This window comes from Lonchura striata, chromosome 7 (genome assembly GCF_046129695.1).
Source record: "Lonchura striata isolate bLonStr1 chromosome 7, bLonStr1.mat, whole genome shotgun sequence".
In the NCBI taxonomy this organism is placed as follows: domain Eukaryota; kingdom Metazoa; phylum Chordata; class Aves; order Passeriformes; family Estrildidae; genus Lonchura; species Lonchura striata.
Genome location: NC_134609.1, coordinates 6,768,618 through 6,791,393, shown reverse-complemented (window position 1 = coordinate 6,791,393; position 22,776 = coordinate 6,768,618). Strand labels below are relative to the sequence as shown.

Here is a 22,776-nt window from a genome sequence, read left to right as displayed (position 1 = left end):
GAATATCTGAAAAACATAGCAGTGTATATGGATGCTAGGAAAACAAAGAGGAACTTGCAAAATAAACCATGTGATCTGATGGTTGATGTGAGGATAGGAAAAATTATAATGTCTTTTGAATGATTGTGTTAAGAATGAGTTTTAGGGTTTTGCTTGGAATTAATTTTGGAAGCACTCCTTTTTGCTTCTAACTTGCCACAGAGCAGTACTAACTCTTTCTTCTGTATTTTTTTTCCCTGTCTGAAAGAGCAGAAAGAGGCACTTCTATTTATTTATAATCTCTTAAACTGAGATACATAGCCTGGTGTTCTTGGCAGATTGCATAAAAGGCCCATCTATGAACCGATAAAGAAATGCTCCAGATTGATTAGACACTGTATAAGGCTTAGGCTGAGGAGAGCTGGCCCAAATCCATTTTAAGTTAGGTACAGGTCTGAGTTATGCTTCATCCCTGCCTGCCTTTTCCTGCCTTCAGCTGCAGTTCATTGAAGCTGTTGTCTAGGATACGGGCAGGCTTAGTTTATTCAGCCCACGGTTTAAATGCAGAAAGAAGGATAGTTTGGGGGCTGATGCAACATCCATGTGGCATTTGACAAGTCACTTATCAGAGCTGGTTTCATCTTTCATGTGGGAAGGTGCATGTATTTAGGAGGGACCTTGGAAATACAGTGCTAGAGACCACAACAGGTGAAAGAGAGAGAAACAGATAACATCCTGATGGATGCACCCTACAACTGCAACCTCTGGGTTTTCTCTTGGTGCTGCCCAGCTGACAGTGGGGATCAAATCTTCCACTTTATTTACCTATTTCACTCAAGTTTAAAACTTCCTGCCATCCTGGATAGTCCTAGAGACCTGAGAAGCTGTAGAGAGCCTCCAGGGACCATCCCAAGCTGCAGGACACGAGCATCTGTGTCTGTGGTCATCTATCATGACTGGGTGAGGATTTGAAAGCCACATTCTGTATGCTGTGTCACCACTGAGCAGCTTTCCTTGGCTGTAATGGCACAGCCAGCATGTGAGGAAGAGGAAGGGTAATGTTCTGTTCATGGGCTTTCCTTGCTAGGTAATTATGGTGAGGAACAGGAGCCCACCATTTTCTGCTTGCTTCTATTGAGGATCATGGAGCTTCTGCTATGACCACTTCCATTAGGGAGAACCTTCATTTAAGGAAATGGAATCTCCTGTGTCACAAAACCTCATAAAATTAGTATTTTTATTATTTAATTTTTTAAAATAATTTTATATTAAAAATATTTTAAATAATTTTTATTAAATTATGCAGGTGATTTATTTGGAGACATGGGATTTTCCAAAAAGTTGGTGAGTTCAGGCTAATATGTAGGGGCTTGTGCAAGTCAGCTTTTCCCTTCCTCCAATGCAGGAGTTTTTGATGGCATGCTAAACAAACTTCCAAGCAAAACAATTAGCCAGTGTCTCTGGAAAGCAGTGCTCTGCCTCTCTGAGCACACAGGAAAGGTCTGGTAAGACTTTCTGAGCAACAGAGCTTTAATCAACATCCTGCACAGAAGAAACTGCAGGGGAAACTATATTATTTTGCACCATTTCTCTAAAGATAAGCAAGGAAAAAAAAAAAAAAGCAAACAACAAATCCCCAATAATCACAGCTCATAAATTCTTCATCGTGTGAACAGTCCTTAGGTAGATACATCCACCATGGGAGGTGTGTGACAGCTTCTAGGCACAAACTGCTGCCCTCTGTGTGGCCTACAAATTGCTGTGTACACTGGCAAACACTCTGCTGATGGGTTGGGCTGTTTAACAGGAAAGAGCTCTTGACTGAAAACAGGCCATTTTTCCCCTTCAAAGCAGATGTATTTTCTCATCACCACCTTTCATAGTAATTCAGGGATACTGTTTGCTGTGCCAGCGTCATTTTCCCTGGCTATTTAATAACCGTGCTCCGAAACAGAGCTGCAGAGTATCTCATTATTCTGCTCCAAAGATAGGAGAGGAAGGGTAGATGTGAAGAAAAACATGTTTCTGAGCATGTCATAAGTAAGGTTATGCTGCCAGCTGCAGTATGGTATCTGAGATACTGCAGTCAGTACCCCTGCAGCAGCTGTAGGAGAGGAATGAAATGAGAGGAAAGAAAAATCAACATGGAAAAACATTATTGATTTCTTTTCTGCAGCACTGAGTTTAACCTGAGTTTAATACTACTTGAATTTAAAATATTTGGGAGCTGCTGCTTGCTAATCCATCTGCAGAGTCAGATGAAAGCTCCTATTCGTTATCTCTGGAGGATTTGCAAAATCAGAAAGAGTTAATGCTGGAGAAGGCTCTCCTGATGTTCCCCAGTGCCTCAGAAAGGAGACTTGTTGACTCACATGTCCATGAGGGAAGTCAGACCATTTTGAAATGTTATGAAAGCAGCATCCAAGGCGAGCTCCACTGCTGAGAGAAATGTCCTTCAGAGCAGTGCAGGTGCCTAAAGCACAAGGAAGAGAACTGTGGAGTAAAACACCCTGCAAAGACACGTGAGCTGTGGATCAGCTTTCCCAGTATGAAATCTGCAGTCTGGGTTTGTTCTTGGCACTGCTGCTGGCTCTGTCTGTCAGCCTGGCCACCCAGGGCCAGAGGGGCAGAAGCAGCAGCTCAGAGAGGCCGTGGGGTAAAGGCTGGAGGGGTGGCACTGCCATCAGCTGGCACTGCTGATGTGCCCCAGCAGGGACCAACTAGTCCTAGGGCAGAGAGAATCAACAGGCACTGCTGAAATGTTTGGCTTTTGCCTTTTTGCCTCTCATTTCTCACAGTTTTCTTCAGGGCACAGGTCTGGCCTTAATCTGCTCACTGTGAAAGTCCAGGGACGTGCTTGGACATGACACCAGGTCTTTCCAGCTTCTCTACATAAATCACACTAATTTAAAATAAATTTCTAATGGGAATATTTGACATAAAATGTTTCAGATGGCAGAGCATTTCCCACCACATGCTATGTCTTTCTTTCTGGAAACTAGTACCACAGGAAAGCCTGAAAATTGCTTTCTTGTAATGGGACTGCCTTCTTTTCCCTAGGTTTGCATTGATTTTTCTATCATTTTCATCCATGAGTCAGAGGACATTTCAGTCCTGTCACTCCAGCATCTGAAAAGGTAAAGCCTTCTGCCTATGGTACTGCAATGACTATTTCAGCATGGCTAGAATTAGTTGTAAAAAGTATTTCAAAGGTGTTTTTAGGATGACTTTAGTTTTTAGCTGTCTCTTTAAAAACAAAATTTAAAAAATTATAGAAAGTAATATAAAAGGATTACTAGGGAAAATGTGGACACTCTCTGGAAGGAAATGGGAGACCTGGTTACCCAAGATATAAAGTCTGAGGTCCTCAAGGACTTTGTCTTCCTCAGTCTTCACTGGCCATGAAGTTCAAGAAGGCCAAGACAAGGTCCTGCACCTTGGTCAGGGCAATCCCAAGTACAAACAGGCTGGGTGGAGAAGGGGTTGAGAGCAACCCTGAGGAGAAGGTGTTGGGAGTGCTGGTTGACAAGAAGCACCCAGCAGTGCTTGCAGTCCTTAAAGCCAGCTGTGTCTGGGGCTGTATCCCAAGCACTGAGGGCAGCAGCTTGAAGGAGGTCATTCATTGTTCCCCCCACTCTGTTCTGGTGAGCCCCCACCTGGAGTACATCCCTGAGATATGGGGACCCCAGCATAAGAAGGATGTGGATGTGTTGGAAAGAGGCCAGAGGAGACCACAGGGATGACCAAAGGGATGGGGCATCTCTCCCATGGAAATGAGCTGAAAAAGTAGGTGTTACTCATCCTGGAGAAGAGAAGGTTCCAGGGATACTTTGGAGAAGCCTTACAACACCTAAAGGTAATCAATAAGAAAGATGGGAGAGACTTTTTACAAGGACATGTAGTGATAGGACAAGAGTTAACGGCATTAAACTGAAGGAGGGCAGGTTTAGGTTATATATGATGGAGAAATCCTTCACTGTGAGGGTGGTGAGGCACTGGAACAGGTTGCCCAGAGAAGCTGTGGATGCTCCATCCCTGGGAGAGTTCAAGGCCAGGCTGGATGGAGCTTTGAGCAGCCTGGTCTAGTGGGAGGTGCCTTTGGCAGAGGGGTTGGAACCAGGTTGGTCCCTTCTAAATCAAATTATTCTATGATTCTGTGACAGACACACCAGTGGCCCTTAGGCATGGAGCTGTATAGCACAGCAGCAGCACAGTGAGGACCGAGTAAAGCCAAAAAAACCACAAGGTCGGGGAAAACTTGATAGTGTTCAGCCCATGGATTTTTGACTTGAGGAAATTTTGTCATGAGATACATCATATTTTGGCTGCTAACATTTTTATCTTTTTTTTAACACCACAAAATATTTGAGACGAGCATGAGCAGAAAAGAAGCTAATAGGCATTTTAACCAGGTGTTTTAATGAGTAGTAAATTAAGCAATTACAGAATCAAGAAAGAACCTTGCATTTTGGGATCACTGGTTCAGTCCCTTCCAAGACCAGCAACAACCCTGGGGGTTCTACTTGCTTGTTGATTATTTCTCTGCATCTCACAGAGAAGGTGGAAAAGATTTTTTTTTTCCAGGTGCTTTTTCTCTCTGTGTTGCTGGCAGACTCTGTTGGGAGCCCAGGGACCTGGCTAGGGCTGGCCATTATTCCCACAGCTAAGCCAGGATATGGATAGGATAAGTTGCTCCTACACTGAAGCCTTCATATCTGACTCCCTTCACAGCTGGTTTTCCTCCCTTCATTTACTTACTTTCTTTAACAGCAAGAAAAAAAAGTTACTTTCTATTGCTAAGACAGTAAAGTGGGTATGCAGTTGCTTAGTATAGCTGAGGCATTCAGGAGCATCAATCAGCAGGTCCAAAACATTGGTACTTTCATAACACCTGTTAGAATATTTAAGATGGAAAATCTTGCAGCAAATGAGATGAGCCTCTTTCAAAAGGTCTCTTTGTTTTTTAAAGCTTTTGGAAGTCTCCTGAGACATGAGCCCAGAAGGCTGCCCATTTAATAAATGAGAGACCAAATTTTGTTTAATATTGTCTGTTTCAGAGAAGATGCTCCTGGCAGATGCTGTTTATTGAAACAAAAGCTTGATGGGTTTTGCTAATGATGGTGTATCCTACAAAATATTTATGTTCTGGGAATACTCAGAGTTGTGATCTTTTGGTAGGAGTTTTTATTGATGGAGTCTAGGACCCCATTATGGCAAATTTATCCTTTCCTTAGAGTTTTATATATATAAAACCTTTTCTCTGTCATTAGTCTTTCTGTCTCCGAAATGAGAATTAGCATTGCAGGATATTATGGTATGGGTGAAAAGATGAATCATTACTCTTTGGAAAGGTAATTAACCTCCAAAGGCATCTGCCAGAGAGCTGCCATTATACCATCAGCCGCACTCTGTTTCAGTTTTAGCCTTTCCCTGTCCTCCTCCAGCTCTCAGAGGTGCGTTGTTTATCTGCTCAGTTCCGTGCAGGCAGGAAGATGGATCCCTTCAGCACAACACCTGCGAGGAGCAGGGTGACAAATGCGGGGCTTTCAGCAGACTGACGCCCTGTGCTTTGCTCTCTTGCCATCAGGCTGCAGAGCAGTGCTGTGACCTTGGAGTGCACCTGAGCAGGTGCTGGCAACATCCAGGGATGCTGATTAATTGTGCTGGCTCAGGCAGGGAGGGCTGCTCGTTAATCCAAGCCTGTGCCAAGGAAAGAGGAGACCCTTAGGACAGGGCCCTTAGGCAAGCCCTGCTGGTCTGTGTCATGGAGAGGCAGCTGTACAAAAGGCACATTGACTGGGGGAGAGGGAAGGGGGAAGAGCATCTCTCTCGCTGGAAGCTCAGCTTTGAATCCTGGTAGGAGTGTTCTGCAGCACTGAGAGAGAAATACTTAGCCTGTCTACAGGCACTTGTTTGATACTAAACAAGAAACACTGTTCCAAACAGAGATGATTAATGACGACAGAAAAATTTAGGAACTGGGTGGAAAGCTTTATATTGCCTTGATCACAATTACCCACTATGTCAGTAGGTTCTGAGTTTTTCAGACTAATGGTAGGTGTACACTCACACAAACATGTAACTGTGCACTGATCTCACCCTCAAGGGACTGTGGATTTATCTCTAATGCTGTCAGATTTATTTATAAAAGATAAAGTACACTTACAAATGCTCCACTGTGCTCTGTTATTTGGAACAGAGTGAAACCTGGTCCCAATGGATAAGGCATAATGGAAGAGGGTTTTTAAGTCTTTGCCCTCCTTTAATTGAAACTTTTGAGTTTCTACCAGCATGCATTAAAAAAGGAAAAAACAGTGAGGATTTCATACAGAATTCCTGGCAAAGAATGTACATTGTGTCACAATGCTGAAGGTGTGCTCAACCTCGTATGACAATGATAGCAATAACCAGTCCTTTGTTACTGCTTCTGTTGCAATGCATGTTTTCCTCTTAAGACAATTTGGGTCTCTCTCACCCTTCAGTGACCAAATTTTAGTTTAGCTTTTCCATAACAAAGAGCTAGGAAGATGTTGGAGATGCTCAAGACACATCTCAAATAGGAAAGACTTTCATGCTTCCTGGGTGTCTTGTCTTTCTGGATACTCCTGATTTTCTCCTAGACACTTCTACATGTTATTGCCTACCTAGGTGTGTACATACAGTCTCCAGTGCTGTAGAGAATGTTTCAGCTAGTTCAGGAAAGATTTCCAGAAACTTTTGAGGGGTTTTCTCCCTCCTCCTATATGGTTGTTGCAGCATGTGCATCCATATGTTGTGCCACAGCTGTACATGCCTTTGCCTTCCCCATCCATAATGTGGTTGGATTTTTGTGCAGATGGGCATGTGAATATCTGTTTGTAGAAAAAGCATGGCTTCTTGTACAAAAATCTCTGCTTTCATAAGAAGCCCGTTGTTCTCAGCAGATAGTGAGCTCTCTTTAATCCTCGGCTCTTCAGTAAGAGCCAAATGCCACAGTGACAGAATTAAATTCACTTTAGTATAAAGACACTAAATGCATCTAAGCAGTGCTTGAAGCTTTCAGGTATGGGCAAGTGCTGCTGCATAAAAAAACAGCAATTGTTTCCAAACTCTCTTAGTGATTTTTATTTCACTGTCGATATTACATTCAAAGCATGAAATGATGCACCTCCTGAAGTGCAATTCTCATTTGAATCCATGGGTTCCAGCCTCTCCCAGTCAGTGGGAGTCTCTGCATTGATCTTGGCAGGCTCTTGCCAAGTGTAGGCAGAAAAGACTGATTTTGTCACCAGAATGATGAGCAAGCTGCACGCCCTCTTCTGTTATTGAGAGCTCAGCTCACACAGGCATTCTCCTCAGGTTCTTGTTCTGTTCCAGGTAGTAATTCGATTTCACATGTACATCCTTACATCCTTGTGCAATCCTTGCCTGGTAGGTAATGCTTTGTAAACAGCCATCCTTTGCCAGAGCAGTGCTTTCCCAGATCTTTGAGCCTGAGAGTTTCTGCAGGGGAAGCATTTCCTCCCAGCAAACTCTTTTTTATGTCCTGACAAATGGCTCTACTAAAAGAATTGTGAATTTGTGTGAGTTTGTTTCTCTTTTCTGCCTCTGTTGCTTGAGGTGTTCTCAGGAAGGTCAACTGACCTTTATCAAGCCCTGGCCACTGGCAAGATGATATCCATAGTGAATGTACTTCAAGCAGCCAGTGCTCCAGCATGAGTGGTTTAACATCTGACCCCTTCAGTACAAATAGTGCAAGACACAGAAGATACTTGATTCCTTTTCCTAGAGAGCAAACTCTAACTGTGTACCAGATAGGGTGTAAAATATCATATACTGATGATCTAGCTAGAAGAATAATGCATCCAGTCCTAAACTTGGTTAAACATAATAGTTCTTCCAGCTTGTTTAGGTTTTTCACTATATGTGTGACCTGTACTGCTGTCTGAAAAGATGCAAAAGTTACTAATTTCCTGATATTATTTAGGTTTTTTTCTGATGTAACTTGCCCTACCCTCTAAAGGAGAAATACCTTAGTTAAATCATTAGTATATGGAAGAGCAAAAAAGAAGGCAAATAACAGCCTTGAGGCTGTAACATGTACTTTTCACTTTCTGTGATACAGGACATAACATCACATGCTCCACATTGACCAGGGTTTTTTATAACACTTAGGTTGTGTTCCTCCATATCATGATGGAAATTAAGCAGAGGTGAAACACCAAAGGGAGGGTGTGCCCCGTGTGATGAGAGCTGACTGCAAGGTGCCAACACAGCAGTCTAGGCCTTGAGTACAGTGAGGTGGAGCATTCATTAAGTGCTTCCTCACTACTCTCGCCTATTTTAATCCATGGTTCTTTTCTTAAAATTAAGAAAATGGCCCATATTAAGCCAAGTACAATACAAACATGTTTACTGAAGTAACCCTTTGTCTACCTTAGGGTTTTTTCCACATGAGCTGTCAGGCCAGCCAAACGCAGACTGTGCCACAGGGAAATGTTTTTGGGAAATAACTGTTCTTCCCTGTGTTTGAGGGAACAAAAATGGGAAGATCCCTTCTAAAAGGGAAAGGCTCATGCATTGGCTTTATAATTTTTATATTTGCATGTGTTATGACATTTTACTCTCTTAGCAATAGCATGGTTTTCTGTTCATTGTGAGGGGTATTTATTGCACTCTCCCTGAGGTTTTCATGTCCAATTGTCTCTTTGGGGAGAAACAGTTGAAGTTTTGAGGTGGACTAGGCTTCTAGTTTAGTGTCATCTAACACCTTTTAAAGGAATTATATCTTTCTTTGAGCACTGAAACTGAGATTTTATGAGGTATCATTTAGATAGGGAGAGACCACCCGTGCCCACTCCAGTGTCTCTGCTTTCTCATTTGTAGAGTTCATCCAAAAGTGCTTCTGTTTCATGCTATATTCATAGCTGACCTAAAATTTACTTGGTCTTCTGCTGTTGCACATTGTTACTAAGTTTTATGGCAGAAAGAGTGGTCTGGATTGGTTGTTTGGGATTAAAACTGACTCTCCTTCCTCACTCCCTGGTTCAGCCAGTGCTTTGCAGCTGTCCTGTGACATGGGGTGGTACATGGGTTTCCTTCTCTCTGAGATCTGATTTTAAAATTCAGATTTTAATCTGAATTAAAATCACTCTCTGTAGAATTTAGCTTTCTTTGAAAACTGAAATAGTTGGCCTACTCTGTGCAGAAGATGTTGTTAAGTGATGTATTTTTTTAACACGAATAGTTCTGTAACTATTTTTGTGCTTTCTGCAAGGCAGCCATTTTTTCAAACACAGCAGTGAGGACAAAGCCAAACAGATTGTGCAGTAACAGCTATAGCTAATCAAAGAAACAGGAGAAAGTAGAATTTAGTGAAGAAAAAGTCACAGCAAATATATCAGGAAAGGACCGACACTAAGTAGTCACCTACCAGGGGATGTACCTGCCCCAGTGATTCTGTGTATATGATGTAGCTAACTCAGTTGCTAAAGGAAACTTCCATTTCAAACACCTGATACAAATCTGTGTGTTTCAGGTTGGTTTGGATGAAAACCAAAGGTGCAAAGTGTTCGTTCTGTTCTGATAGGCCAAGTTAAGGTTTAAAACTCAAGCAGGTTTCAAAGGCACATTCCTATCTGGGCCATTTGGGTTTTGGCTCCTTTAAGCTGCTCAGTGTTTGAGGGGAGCAGGCTTGACCTGTGCTCTGAGTCAGGTGGCAGCCGTGCAGTTGCATCAGCAGAACAACTAAAATAGGATAACATATGCAACTGAGTCTCCCCACAGCATCCAGTGAGCTGCAAGAGTTTGCAGGTGCTCACCTGCACAGGACTGGCATGCTCTGATCTCCTTTTGAATGACAATCATCTTTGTGGTGCTAGAGAAGCCTCCATCTTTGTTAAAGCACAAGCTGCTGTCTGTTCTGCATTCTGGAAACAGAGGTTTGGGGTCTATGGGACTTAAACCTCTATTAGATATTCTTATCTCAGCAGTATTTGCTGGGATTTTGGTGTTGGGGTGAGTTTGTTCTGGAGACTTGTTAGTTTTACTTTGTTCTTAGGAGTGAAGTGGTTCTTCATGTGATGGCACAATAACCCTTTTGGTAGGGATTTTACACTGACATCTGATCATTATATGCAGGTAGATTTATTGTTGGATATAATTTTAAGGACAACTAGACTTTGAAATACTCCCTTCTGTGACCAGAGCATACACAAGAAAAGTAATAGTAATATTTCAAAAAAATCATTTGAAACACCTTCTTATACTCAGAAAATTATGATCATCTATTCCCTGTTCCTAATTCAGTACTCATCCTGATTTAGAGATTTTAATTTTACTTGTAATGTTATTACCAGTTGTTAAATTATAGAAGTCTATTTTTCTTCTGTACCTCTGATCTAGATAAATGCAAAATCAGAAGTTGCTTGAACTCATTTGAGATTAAATAAAAGAAAAATGAGAGAGGAGCTTGAGGAGGTGGAAGTATTTCAGGATGTTATCACATATTGCCTGAGCACTTAGATTCCAAGATGATGCATACCTAAAAATGCCAAAGACAGATGTATCTGGCATTATCTCACCCTCTAAATGCTTGGTAAAATTACAGAAAAACTGAAACAATAGAGAAAAGGGGGGATTTTCTTCTTTTTATACCTCCACCTGTGACAGTTACCCTTAAGAAAGCCTGTCACATCTTTTGATAAAAGGTCCATCTTCAGATTTAAATGGGTACTATCTATGCTGAAGCACAGATTCAAAAGCACTTTCTACAAACAGTCCCTCGGGAGCTTTTAGCTCCCTGCTAACACAACAAGAAAAGTCAGCTCCTGGGTCAGGCTGCCCTTGTCAGAGCTGTGCCACGCGGGTCCCTGGCAAGGTGCTGCCAGGTGGGCACAGGGCACAGCGGCTCACGGGGCAGCTCCCAGCCCTTCTGCACACAGAATCCTTCCAGTCCTCGTCTCTCCTTGAGAGGCTGAGGCAACACTGTGGAAGTAAATGGAGCCGCACTCCGCTCACACAAGCAATTCTAGGAGTGTGTCAGATAAATGTACGTGGCTCTGAACAAAATTAAGCAAGAATTAAGGCCAGCTCCTCCCCAGGTGTAGCATGGTGCAGCGCCTTGCGCTCTCAGGGGACTGTGACTATTTAGTCCATGTGAGGATCTGTCCCCAGCGTGCTGTGAGCAGACAGGCATCTGTCCCTGCCCTCTGCAGGAGCAGGTGTAGGAGTTTGGATGAGAGGGAAGCCTGTAATGATCCTCGTCTTTCTCTGACCCCTCCTTTTAGCATAGACTTACCCAGGACACTTGCTTGCAGAAAATGCTTTTTAGTTTTGTTTAGTGGTGAAAACTCCCTGAATGCTGAAGAAGGGCACTGTTTTTCTCTACCACACATGCTTTGTGTCCAGTAGAAATTGATTTAAAAACAAACAAACAGAAAAAAACCTGTCCTGGGAGCCATCCAGGATGAATTTACTGAATCGTTCATGTGGAAGGGAATGGAAAGGTCTGCATCCTGCTGGTTACTTTTCAGCAGCACAGGAGAAAGGCAGTGATGGACAGAGGCATGTGTGTGAACAGGAGGAAACAAGGATCTCTGTGTGGCTGCAGGATATAAGGAGAAACAGTGAGTAGCAAGAATCTCTCCTTTGAGACAGAAATACTTTAAAATTATCTTCTGAAAGGGGATGCCTAGTATAGACTTGCTGAGGGAGGGTGTGGGAAATACAAAAAGAAAACCCTTTTCAACAAAAGAGGTACTGCAGTGGTGAGCTCGATGGTGCCACCCAGAGTACCTTTTTGCATAATATATGATGCTCTGTATGGGTCTGGAAACTGGGAAGATTAAAGCAGATGATCTTTCTGCATGCAAAGCAGCCAGAGACAGCATGATGGATTATTACTGAATACATTTCTGGCCGTGCATAATTGTGTTCTGATCTTCCTTGTTGAAGTTCTACCACCATTCCTCTGCCAGACTGTCATTTAACTCGTAAGAGCCAAAACCACTATTTACTTCTCCATGTTCTGACCATAGCTCTCTCTGGGGTCACTTGCATTTGAAGTATGTTACTGCCAGCTCCAGTAAAATATTAAAATGGCATCAAAACATCCAGAGCAGACCAGCAAGGTGAATCAGGCAACTGGCTGCATGTAAGGTCTGGACAAAGATTGTCTGTTCAGATTTTAATGGGCATGAGCTTTGTTTAACACTTTGTGGTTATTTCTGCACTGTCTGATACCTGATTTGCACTGAGAATATTAATGCAAAACAACAGAGGGAGGGGTTTTCTGTCATTTCCTTTCCTGTCATTTCTATTTGACCTTTATCAGAAAAATATTGTGCAGTGTATTTACTGAATAAGGGCTAAATAATCCTTAACATGTAGTGGTGAACAGTACAGAAGAAAAATTCTCTCTTGCTTACAAATGAAAAGCAAAGTCAAAATAAGGTGGTTGTGTGGAGTGGGAGTTTGAGGAGCCCTGAGATCCAGCTGCTGAGGGACAGGCAGGTGGTCTTGGTCTGCACAGCTGAGCTGCAGCTCTCCTGGGGACAAAACTTCTGGTGACATGGTTTGTACTGCTGCCCTCTGCATTGGTTAGAAGAGCTTTATTGCAAGCTCGTCAGTGTGGATCATTACCTGCCTTTACATCTGTGGGGTATCACCTACTTCAAATAAGCTATACTTTATCCCCTGCATTTAAACAACTTTTAATTGTACATGGTACCTATGAACACTTAGGCACCTTTCACTTCTTAATAAATACAAGTGAGAAATGCAGAAGCTGCCAGAAAATGTTCTCCTCCTTTCTTTTCTCTTCTCTTTGCTAACTCAATAAAGAAAAGCTGGAATTTTAGGGAAAGATGATTTAAATCAAACTTATGTTTAGATTTTTTTTTTCTCAGAAATAAATAGTGAAAGTTATTTTGAAGCAAGGTTTGAAATGGAGATATTATTCCTTCACTCAAATCCCAGAAGCATTTCAACAGTCTTTATTTCAACACTTATCATATTGGCAATTACTCAAGATATATATATACACACACACATATATATATGGAAGTATAGATATACCCACAAGCAGTCTTCAATTTGCATTCAGTATTACTGCTGGTCCTTAATATCAGGCTGTGCTAATTAAGTTGTAATGAACAAATGTGCATCATTTGCTTTCCAAGCTTTTTCATCTAAAAATGTGAGATTTTTATGTTCATTATGACATTAATCCTCCACTTACATACTGTTACTGAGCCTTTTGGATATAACCTTCAAGAATATTGATGCTTTCTATTTTCACCATTTTAATTTTTAGCCTTAAAAAGAGGTGTCAACCGGTGAAAAGCATACTTTAATGCCTTTTTATGCTGCTCAGCTCCAACTCTAATACTATGCATATTTTTCATTTATTCAAAATTAAAGAGTTTGTGCCATAAGTATAACCCGTGGTATTTTTATGTGATAAATAAATGATACAAATAATACATTTTTTCACTCTCAAAGACATAAATATGGTTTAATTTGGATCAGCACATAGCTAGTAGGGGTATATAATTTTTTTCAATGCTTCCATTTTTTTCTTTTAAGATGTCTGGAATTGTCTCATTCCAATTTGCACAGGACTCAATGCAAAATGCCATGTTTATAGAAGACAATTGGTTGCCTCTAGACAGCAAAAACTTGGTTTTTCCTGACCTCAAAATATTTGCCATGAGTTGCAGAGAAAGGAACCATTTGGCTCGGCTCTGGTTTTGGCTTTCATTTATCTGAGATGTGCAAGGAGGCACAGAGTTCTTCCCTGTGCCTCCAGGCACAGAGTTCCTCCCTGTCCCTCCGTTGCTCTGCAATACGTTGGAGCTGCTGGAAATGCCATGGCATGAATTGTTGCCATGCTGAGCAGAGCCTGGCTGTGTGGCTCTGGGGCTCTGAGCCCGACAGTGGGGCCCTGAGCAATAACTGCAAGCAGATTCCATGGGATCTGCAGCTTCTCCATGGGTGCTCTTCAGTTCTGGCCAGTGCCAGGCCATGGTGTGCCAGGAGAGGCCAACCCCCGGTGCTTCCCTGCAGCTGCACCTCGCTAACAAACGCTACGTTGGCACCACCTTGCTGAGGAGAGTCAGCCCAGTAAGGGCAGCTTGTGAAAAGAAAATCTGCCTCCAGGATTAGTTGTATCTTGTGAAATCAAGCACTTGTGATGGTTGCTCCTTTTAAAGCCAGTTCTCACCTCTAAAAGGATTCTGAGATGCAGTTTCTTGCCAGGCAGTCCTGTGTTCCCACTTGCAGACCAAACCTCAAGGGCTGGCACCAGAAATAATCCATGATCCATGGCCTAAAGCATACCTGTACTGAATCCCATTAAAAATATATTATGTATGCAGCTTCCCTGTAGTTGCAGTTGCTTTCTTGCCTCTGGGTGACTCGTGGTCAGAAACTGAAGAGAAGTTTCTCTTTCAGGAGCTGTGTGGCCTGTTCCTGCAGCTGAGGGGAGCTGGAGAGGGGTGGCAGCAAAACATAACCGATATATGTCATATCATATATGTCAGGGCCCTCAAAGCCATGGGAAGGCCTTGATGTGCTCCAGGAGATCAGATAGCCTAGAGAGAGATCAAGAACCATGACAGCAATGTCAGTGTTGAGAGGGCAAGAGAAGCATGAGGAGAGCATGTGTATTTCCATCTGAGTGGCTCTCTTTCCATACCTCTTTCCATCCCCTGCCAGGTGCATGTTTCCCCTACATTCCACTAGAAAGTTGCAAGCAAGAGCTTCAGATATGAGGTAAAAATTGGAAGCACAAACCTGTCCTACAACCACACAGTATTTTTCTTTTTTTTTCTTTTTTTTTTCTTTTTTTTCTTTTTTTCTTTTTTTTTCTTTTTTTTTTTTCTTTTTTTTTTCTTTTTTTTTCTTTTTTTTTTCTTTTTTTTTTCTTTTTTTTTCTTTTTTTTTTCTTTTTTTTTTTCTTTTTTTTGATGGCAGCATCCTACTGCTGCCTCACTGGGCTGTTTTGCCTTTGGGACTTGTGGGGTTTTCACTGTTTTCACTCTTGTCTGTCATCTACATCTTAGGCACAGTCCATTTTTCCTCTAGAGAATTGTTTAAGACAATGCACTGAGGAATTAGTTCATGCAAGTCATTCCTGAGCACAACCAAAAAGCCTTGAAAGTGATGAAATGTGTTTGTGTCATCTGTGAATGCATTGATATTTATCCCTATTATCCTTCACATTTTCAATTCAAGCAGCCACATAATTTATCAGCTCTGTTGTCAAATGCTGCATGTAATTGTGTTAAGTAGCAAGCTTGAAGGGAGAGGGAAGAGCAGATGGGGGGAGATAACCATCCACTTTTTCCCAGGAGAATTGCAGAGCAGACCTTGCTTTGAATTTGGTGGCCATCTACTCTTTTCAAGTACTCCCATGGCACATATAAAAGTGGAGCAAATGTTAGAGTGTAGTTCAGCAGGGACAACACAGGTAAATGTTTCACTGGATGCAGAGCACGAGACTGGAAATGCTTCAAGGGTTTGCCAAGATGAACAGTTCCACAGCAGCCCCTTGCTCACTGACATCACTCTGAAAATGAAGTCCCTTGGATACAAGACACCAGTGGTCTTCTTTCAGGATCAATATTATGCTACTTTGAGTAGAACTTAGTTTAGTTCTATCAGTCTCCTTCATGAAAACGTGTACACAACATGGCTAACAGATGGCACCACTTAGACTGGGGATGTCAGCTGCAAAAGTGGCTGCAAAAATCTACTGACATGCTTTAATTTCTGTAGGAAAATACACCTCTGTCTATGTTCCCTGGTTGCTCTGTATGGAACAGCTGTAGAGTCACAGCAGAAGACCTGACAGTCAGATCCTTTAATGTACTTTGCAGAGTTGCTAATTAAGACACACAGTAAGGGAGAACACCAATAAAATATGTCTATGAAAGTAGAAAAGGGGACAGCTGGTGGACAAGGGCCTCTACTTTATTCCCCACACTAAGTCTACTGCAGCCTGTGTGACAGCTGGTTCTTCTGTGGCTTCTCCCTTTCTCCATTTCTCATCATGACCTCTGGTGTGTTGACAGAACAGTCCTTTGGAAAGTGTTCTTGCTTATGTCTTTGTCAAAGACGCATGGACAGATTCTCACCAAGATTTTTTGCATCTTGTAAGCCTAAAAAATAACATTGAAAACATGTAGATCTTCCTGCTAGCTGTTATCTTTCACTCTGGAGGAGCTGCAGTACAGGGAGCATGTTGGGAATGGACAGATATCTAGATGGGTTTCTCTGGACCTGGTAAGCCTGGCTAAGAGAGAGCCCTTCTGCAATTCTCTTTTTCCAGCACACTTAGAAAAGCACTGATGGAGTACACTGCTGTTGGAAGGAACAGACTCAGTGCCTGCAGTATGGGGCAGGGTAGTAGGGAAAAAAATCCTTTTTCTTTCTTTTTTTTTTATTCTTTTGATCGTGAATGGAGATATGGAAATTGCAATAAAACTCTGTGTTCTCCCAAGGTGGTTTGCTCATAGGAAAATGGAACCTTGTGACCGGGAGCCTCAGCACTGTAAGAACTTTATCATTAAGCCTAGTCTTTGAGTGGGATGTGTTTAAAAAGAGATTTCTTTAGTTTGGTTTGGTTTCCCCATGGAAAGGATACTGCTCCAGTACAGAGCAGTGGTGTTACTCCATCAGTAGAAACTTGTAGGGCTTTGCCTTTTCCCCTGTTGAATGCTGAATCTGTGCTGTGACCCTTAGCTGGCATTGCTTGCTTGAACAGGACAAAACAAGGCAGCTACTGAGCTGTCATAGGGATGGGGAGGCACCAACTCCTACCAACCACAGAACCCTTCAGCCAGCCTGGCAGGGAAAAGCTTTTCCTGCTGCAATGAAACCGTGCCCCATGCACTGACTGTGAGGGAGAAGTGTTGTGCTGTAGCTTGGAAAAAAAAAAAAAAAAAAAAGGGAAATAGGATGTGGTCTGCTCTGGCATGTCAACCATTTGGAAGCACTAGCAGTGACAAGTGCCTGTCTTAGGCAGAACAGGGGGTGTGAGGGATTTGAGCAATAAGGTTTGTCAGACTGGTAGTCTGATGTCAGCCCTCACTGTGCCAGAAGAGCAGCTTGTCCCCTGTCAATAGATTAGCAGAAATTTCTGTGCTTCTCTAGCATATTAACAGCCGTTTGCCTCTGTTTTGCTACATAAATAGATTAAGCTTTAGCTGTGCTCCTATCAGGCAAATTTTCTTTGCTTTTTTCTTTTTTTTTTTTTTTTTTTGAATAATCGTCAGATAGTCTCATCAGTTTTGTCCTACAAGCAAAGCTTTGAAAAAACCCCAAAGAGCTGACTGAACAGTTGCTTTTCTTTCAGCATCTGTAGCTGTTTAATATTTTGCTTGTCTGTCTCTTCAGGTGCACAGGGGAGAGAGAGCTGCTCTCTCCAGTCTGTATCAAGACAAGCAGAACTTGATCAGCTGGGGAGAGAGGACGAACTGCCACAGCAGTGCCAAAATTTCTGGCTCATGTTCTTGAACTCTGCTGTTCATGTGTCAAAAATTGAAAGTGTAACAGGGTGACTAGTCCTCAGGCCATAAAATTCGTGTGTGTTTGGGTTTCAGCCAGGTCTTTAGTGGAGATTTTGTGAGTCCATTTTTAATTCTTCCTTCCATTTGACGTGGGAATCGTGTCATTTATGCAATTCTGGAGGTGTGGAACCAGGCAGTTCTTTTTATCATTGCTATTTTATTTATTAATTTATTTAAATTCTATGGTGACCTTTTAGCCTTCTTATAAAATCAGAATTTTATACATATTTAAAGCAAACTGACATGTGAAGGAGTTTTATATATAGGTCTGGATTCTCACTACCACATGCTAAATGGACTTACATTTGCTGAAACAAAAAAATCCTGATAATGCTGTTGTAATATAGACACCTGCTATGGTGAGGTCAGGCATCAATGACCTCAGTGACAGAGCTTTCTTTAAGCAATTTTGCAAATAGCAACCGTTTCTTTCATGCACAAATGGTTTTTTGTGTTAAATTTCTGCTTAAGATCCTCATCTAAAGTCAAATCACTACAATGCCACTCCAGTATTTGTCTCACAAGCTGAATCCTTTGTTGGATTTAGTATCTCCTATAACTTTTAACCTAATACTCTTGGCAGATTCTTCAGGCATAGTCAGTAATGAGTTCAAGAGATATCTCATGCCTGAGCCAGGACTTTATTTATCCCATTTCTGTGGATCCACAGAGTGGAAAGACAGGGTAGCAACGGCGTGTCTCATTGGCATGTACTGAGAATTCTATTGAAATCATATCCCTAACTACTTTTAGACATCTGAATCCTGTGCAACAACTTACTCTCTAATTAGCTCAAAATGTGTCTGACCTTCTGTGGTGAAACTTTATCAGCATGAAATGAATCTTCCTTGGACAAGGGTGAAAGGAGTTAACTAATCTTTTTCTTTTCTTTTTTTTCTTTTCTTGACAGACTTGCATACCTGGATTTAGGTTCTGGTGATGCTGTAGGCTTTCTCTGTGATGTTGCAGAAATATATTAGTATTCATGACCTAACCTAGAATGTTATTAATGCTCTCCTGCACTCTGCTTACAGTGTGAACATGTAGACAACTGTCACTAATGCTCCAGAGCCAGTAACCCAGATTTAGTCTTGCAGAATTTGCTCTTATACATGGTAAAAAAGCATAGGAATTATACCTGGCTGTGGTCATCTTAAGTATAAAAGCATTATCAGGTCTTTAAGTCTGAGCTACAAGTTATTTCCATGAGGTGGAAAAGGCTGACTAATTGTACTTCTCCTTGTATAGAAAGGAGGAATAATAACAACAAAACCTTTTGAAAGTAGAAGGTGAAGTTTCTTGGAATTTTTTTTCACCTAAATCAGTGATTTCTCTGTAGTAATCAGATGTTGCTCATTTTCTTTATTTCTTTTTTATTATTATAAAAGTATTGGTTTGGTGTGGTTTTTTTTTAATCACAGCTGTGTCAGCCCTACTTCCACCCCCTCATTCTCTCAGCAGTGGATGAGAATTTGCTGCAGTGCATTCTGATAGCCTCAGTGCTTGTCCTTTAAGTCAGTTCTGTGGTTAAACAGATACTTTGAAAAAGACGACAGAATCCAAAGAGGATGAAAAATCATCCCAGTTTTCCCTGGGGAAATAATATCCTTGATGTAGAGTCTGTGTTACTTAGTTTTACTCCTGTAACATTTTTATGCTGACTTATTTTTCCCCTTCTCAAAAAGGCACAGGGATCTTGCCAGGCACATGAGATACAAAGGGCCCTAAAATTTATCTCCCTATGTGCCAGGAGAGCAGAGTTAAATACTGCAGCTTTCTGTGAGAGTCCATTTTGTACCACTGGATTACAAGGGAGTGTCACATAACATTTATTTCTGTTTTCTGACCTAGAGAGACAGATGAATAATGTAAGATTGTCATAAAATGGAAAACTGGCTCGAGATTTATTCTTCAAAAGAAACAAATACTATTAATTTCTTCCTCTCTGGTTCCTTCTTCTTGACTAGCTCCCTAGCAATCACTTCTAAATTTTGAATTTGCATTTCTGCCAACTTGGCATGCTATATAGAAACAAAGCTTTTTAATAATATATGTGCCGTGCCTGCTCTAAAACCATATTTTGGCAAGGGTTTTCCTAACTCGAGCTGGTATCCACTGTCAGAGATTACTTTTCTATTCTATTTAATTCCAATGCAGCCTGAGAGAGGCTGCTATCCAAGGTTCTGGAGAGCAGTGCTGCACAGGCAACTGCTTCCTGCAGGAATTTAGGGGCTGACAAGGAGCCTAAGAAGCAGCCCTGGAAATTCAAATCCTGCATGCAAAGAGCAGAGCTTCTCACTTGACTGTACGCCCAGTGAGGTTCAGAGCTGTTGCTCCTCGGGGGTTTTTTGGGGATTCATGAACTTGCTGCATCCCAGAGAAGCTCGGTGCTAAAGGTCTCTGCTGCTGCTGATCACCCCGAAGGGCAGGGCTGGACACAGAGGGTTGGTAGGACCTACATCAAGGTCCTTTCAATTTCCAGCACTCCACGGGGAGGCTTTTTACAGAAACAGCAGGTTCCTGCTGATTTCTGCCAAGCCAAAATCAAAGACTGTGGGACAAAACTATTGGTAGTGAGAAATCAGTAACTAAGGCATCCTCACTTCACTTCTACCAGGAGCATATCCACAGATGTAAGTCCCAGGGGGAGGTTCTTAATATTTTTCTGATCTGCTGAATCACAGAAGCTTGATATGACACAGTTTTCTTGGGCTTTCTTGCACTTTCTTGGGTTTAAGTAATCTGAAATTATGATGCAGTTACTTTTTTTAGAATTACTAGTTCTCACTAGAACGATACCAACTGTCCCTGGATTTACTGCACCCTTAAAAGCTTACCATTCACAACATGCTTTAGGATATTCAATTACTGAATCACATATACTAAAAAGTAGAACCATAGTGTGGCCGGGTTATTGGTCATGGGTATGAAACTGTAAAAACCTATTTTAGAAAGGGATTTTAGAAAGTGTTTGTGCCACAACATAAAATTAAGTTCCTCAGTATATTGATATTTGTGCCTATGTAATTCTATGAATAATTTTATAGAAAACTATGTGATAGGGTGAGTGCTATTTAGGAAATTGATACAAAGAGATACAATAACATTTTGTTAAAAGTAATACAATAATTGAAGCCTGTTCTTCCTACAATTCTCATGGCTTTGTTTCTGAAAGCCAACCAAAGTTAGAAGTTTCTGAGGCATGAAATGCTGGCAGTTAAAATGTATTTTTTTCTTCTATTATAGAGAAATACATGTGAAGGAGAAACTTCAGAAGGATGAGGGTGTTTTTTAGTAAATCTTACTTCAGAATGAACATTCTTCCTTATTTTGAGGTTTGGGAAGGGTTTTTTCCCAGTTAGATTGTTTTTTATTGTTTGTGACACTGACTGTGTGCTAACATGCACTGATGATATGCCAAATGGCATTCTTTTATTTATAAAGCATTGGTAAATTACTTCCATTTTAAGATAATTTTTTTCTTTGTTCTGTGGCAAAACAGCTTTAGTTTTCATAAGATAGAATTGCCAAAAATTTTCAGTATTTTTTTCATAAAGAGATATAAGCTGCATCACAGAGCTGCATCAGCTTTCCACTGAAAATTTAGAAAAAGTGGTGAAAAAAGTGCAATGTTTCAACTTCAGATTAAAACCCAGCATTTTTATCATTAGGAAGATAACAGTAAAAATGTATGACCACCATCAATTCCCAGAATCAGCAATCACTGTAGGTAGTTTTTTGATTTTCTGCTCCCTTACTCTATCAAATTGTTGCATTTGAATATTTAGCTCAGCTCCTTTGATCTTCTTCCTCTATTCAGCTCACGTTTCTGTCTGTACTTCCTCACATTGACACATAATGAGGAATTATTTATAGATAATCGAATCTCTCTCAGTTTTGTAGCCACTGTGAGCCTGCCATATTGCATACATTTGTCGATAAACTACAATGTGATTTATTTCAATGCACCTAAAGCCATCTTCACACATGCAATTAATTTACAAAAAGATGTTCTCCTGCACTGCAGAATTGTTTCTTTCAGGTATTGTTCTCATTTTGACAAGCTTGAATAACAAAACCAAAGCTAAAAAGTAGCTGTAGCAGCCCCTCCATTGTGACTATACCAGTGGTATAGTCAAATATTGTGAAATACCAGTGGTTCATGTTTTTAGAGTTGTGTTTTAGCTCCTCCACAGACATGCTCTTGTTGCATGCCGTCCTCAAAACTCTTTCATTTCTCCATTTTGTCACCATATTTTTGGATGGCATTTACAATATACTTGGTGCATTCTCAGTTGCAAGACTGTGTCTATGATCTGTGGGCAATATAATGGGAAAAGCTTATGCTTATGCACATTTGTGGGGCAAGATGGTATGGCTGGAAGAGGTACAAAGCACACGTGGAAGAATGAGACAAGTGTATGGGAAACCAAATGCAGCAAAAATTAATTTTGATCTCCTGCTTATTTTCCTAAGCACACTAGCATCTATCTATCTTTACAATAATGATGGCCCCACTGGCAGAGAATTCTCCTGTTACTATACTGCAGCACAGTGAGTTTCCTGCTTATCCCAGCTGTCACATTGCTGAAGTGTCCTGGGATATGAAGCTGTCAGCTTGCTGTGTGGAGCCAGACCCACGTCAAGCAGCTGCCACCCCATATTCATAACCTATCCTGAATCAGTCTGAAGGCTGCATGCCTAAAGGGACACTCAGAAAGTCCTTAAATACCCAGCTTTCTTATCTAAAAAGGAGTTCTTGTAACTTATAGGTATCACCCCAGTAGGTGTGTATTTAAGGGCCTTTTTCTTCCCTTCTTCTAGCATATCTCAAGTTTGCAGCAAAATCTGTATTTCACCAGGCATGCATATACCCAGTGCACATCCAATCTTTGACCGTCTGGGTGGATGCTGTTAGCATTATTTATACATTACCAGACATGGGCTGGAAGCAGCTAGATAAAAGCTGTATTTTATGAGTGCTCCCAGAAGCACAACCCTCAGTTGCATAATTACCTGTGGCATCTGCTGGGAGACGTGTGTTATGAAGCAGTGGGAGCTATTAATTTGCACACAACTACTACTCTGGTTTTCCCTCATTTGTCAACTGACCACAGCATGCTCAACAGCCTCTTCCTCGTCTAGAGGAGGACATTATCCCTGCTTTCTTCTGCAGCCAGGCACACAATAAGCAGCACCTGCTGGGAAGGCAGAGGAGGGGGTGGAGGTGTCCCACACCACGTGT

At 41.5% G+C, this 22,776-nt stretch overlaps 1 long non-coding RNA gene across 1 annotated transcript in view; it reads left to right on the top strand.

The window, feature by feature from the left end:
* The first annotated feature begins 11,256 nt into the window (after positions 1–11,256).
* The window catches only part of LOC144246566 (uncharacterized), a 33,491-nt gene continuing 21,971 nt past the window's right edge, over positions 11,257–22,776 (top strand). Inside the window, exon 1 of the long non-coding RNA XR_013340224.1 lies at positions 11,257–11,585. This is a non-coding gene — a long non-coding RNA (uncharacterized LOC144246566). The remainder of the gene's footprint in view (positions 11,586–22,776) is intronic.